This window comes from Scylla paramamosain, chromosome 4, assembly GCF_035594125.1.
Source record: "Scylla paramamosain isolate STU-SP2022 chromosome 4, ASM3559412v1, whole genome shotgun sequence".
NCBI classification, from domain to species: domain Eukaryota; kingdom Metazoa; phylum Arthropoda; class Malacostraca; order Decapoda; family Portunidae; genus Scylla; species Scylla paramamosain.
The window spans coordinates 4395001-4397500 of record NC_087154.1 but is presented as its reverse complement, the minus strand read 5'-3'; the positions used below and the strand labels follow the sequence as shown (position 1 = coordinate 4397500).

At 39.0% G+C, this 2500-nt stretch overlaps 1 protein-coding gene across 4 annotated transcripts in view; it reads left to right on the top strand.

Annotated features, from left to right (window-relative positions):
- The window catches only part of LOC135098913 (uncharacterized), a 112856-nt gene that overhangs the window by 17852 nt on the left and 92504 nt on the right, over positions 1-2500 (top strand). The window lies entirely within an intron of this gene.

Genomic DNA, 2500 nt, shown 5'->3' with positions numbered 1-2500 from the left:
TCTGCCCTTGTCTCTAATCTCTCTCCTCTCCTCCCCTCCTTCTCACTCCTCCCACTCACTACCTCTCATTTCATTTAGGGCAGACCTTGACTCCCCCTCCCATCTCTCTCTCTCTCTCTCTCTCTCTCTCTCTCTCTCTCTCTCTCTCTCTCTCCCCTTTTCATATCTAAATTTATCCTTCCTTCCTTCCTTCCGGTTTCCCTGTTTCTCTTTTTTTTCACTTACACATCCTTGTTTTCTTTTATTTTCTTTTTTCTTTCGTTGTTATGACTTCTATTTTTTCCCAGTGTCTTTCAAAACTCTCCTTTCCTCCTTCCCTCTTCCTTACTTCCTCTCTCATTCACTTCCTTTTCCTTGTTTTTCTCTTTCTTTTCTTCTTAAATTATCTTACTCTTCTTCTTTCTCCTCCTTAGCACAGTTCCACTTTTTCCTTAGACACACTTCCTCTTCTTCCTCACGTTTCGTCTTTCTCTCTCCTTCACTTTCTTATCCTTGTTTTCTCTGGCTTTATCTGGTTTATTCTCCTCCGTTGTAAACTTCTTCCTTCTCTCTCTATTTTGTTCTTTCTCTTCTCTTACAGTATCTAAATTAAGTCTTCCTTCTTTCCATCCTTCTTCTCTCTCTCTCTCTTTTACTTATCCTTGTTTTGTTCTCTTACGTATTTAGTATTCCTCCTCTTCCTTTTTTACTCATTTAGGACAATTAATCCCCCCCTTCCTTCCTTATTCCTCATTTCCTTTTTCTCTCACTTCTTTATTCTACTTTTATTACCTCATATTTTTATCACTCATTCCTAAGCCTTTGCCTTTCTCTTTCTGCTCTCTCTTCTGCTGTTTTGCTGTGTCCTTTCCTTCCCTTTTCCTCACTTCCTTTCTCTCCCACTTTCTTATTCTACTTTTGGCCTCCATTCACTTCTTTAATTCACCACCCTTGTCTTTTCTCTTCCTGCCCTCCCTTCTACTCGTGAGCCCTATCCCTCTTTACCCTGTCCATTCACGTAATCGCTGGGTTAACTCTGCCAATCCCATTATTCCACCTCTCCTTCCCTTACCAATTCCGAGAGTGAAGCATAGAACCTTGTCCATCTTTCCGTCCTTCCTCCCTTCTCTTAATGGGTGAGTAGGGTCGCCCGGAGCCAAATGGGAGAGGGCGGAACGTCTGACCTTTCACCGGCGACCTTTGACCTCAAGGGTGCCCGAGGAAAAGACATATAGACAGGGAGGAAGAAAGGGAGGAAAGGGAGAGTGGTGATAAGGTCAAGGGAAAAAATGAATTTGGGGTGTTAGATAAATGTCAGAGGCAATATGCAGTGATTTTTTTTAGTTATATCGGGAAAAGGAACAGGTTGAGGAGGTGAACTAGAGGTAGGAAGACGAGGGAGAGGGGGAGAGGGAGGAGAAAGGTGAACAAAAAGTTGAGGATGACAATGATGAAGATAAAAATAAAGAAAAAGTAAAAATAGCAGTGATATTGGTGTGGTGGTCGTAGTAGTAACATCAGCATTGTGTACAAGTAAGAGAGGAACTTTTAGAAGACAGAGTTATTGAGACGGGAAGAGAAAAAATAATGGAAAAGACGATATGACAACATGGAAAGCCCTGGAGAGGAGGATGAGTGAAGACGGGAAAGAACGTTTAAGGAATGTGACTAAACACTGAAAAAAAAAAGAAACTAGAAATTGCCAATAAACATAGGGAAAACATCCAAGATTTTTCCTTTTTTTCTTTCTTCCTTTCCTTCTTCCTTTCTTATTTCTTAACATTCCCAGATTTCGTTTCATTAATCAAGCTTTTCCCTCATTGACATTTATTTGCCACCTTCGTTCCTTCCTCCACTTAATGTATCTTTCCTTCCACTCCACAGACTCAAAGAAAGAACAGACTCTAGAAAACTTATTGTCCCTGGCGAGGCTGTTAGTGACGAGTTACACTATCCTACCTAGACGAAGAAGTATAAGATAGCAGAAATTTATCTCACTTTTTTTTTTTCTTAAGTATCTGAAGTTGATAAAATTAAGCGAAAGTTAACACATGACTATTGTAATTATTGTTTTACCTCGTTCTTTATATTTTTGTGAGTTTTTGTATCTATGTTTGCTCATTGGGAGACAGTGCTTGACTCGATACAGAAAGAGTATAAGGGAAGCCACAAGAAGCCAGCATGACTATAACCCACGTACCATTCACATTCATAAATTTATCTAATCTTCTAAAGCTCCCTTCTAATTCGGCACAAGCAACGTGATTACTGAGTCTATTCAAGCCTTTCACTATTTTATTTTTACGTTTTTATGATTTAATTTCTTCTTGTGTCTTTTTGATTCAAATTTTATCAAACTTGAACACTTTGCTTGTTGTTCTTTCCAATGCTGTGATTTTCCCTTGATGTCCTGTCCATGTATTTTCATAGTAGTAGCAGTAGCAGTTAAAGTAGTAGTAGTAGTAGTAGTAGTAGTAGTAGTAGTAGTAGTAGAAGAAATAAAACTACTACTACTACTACT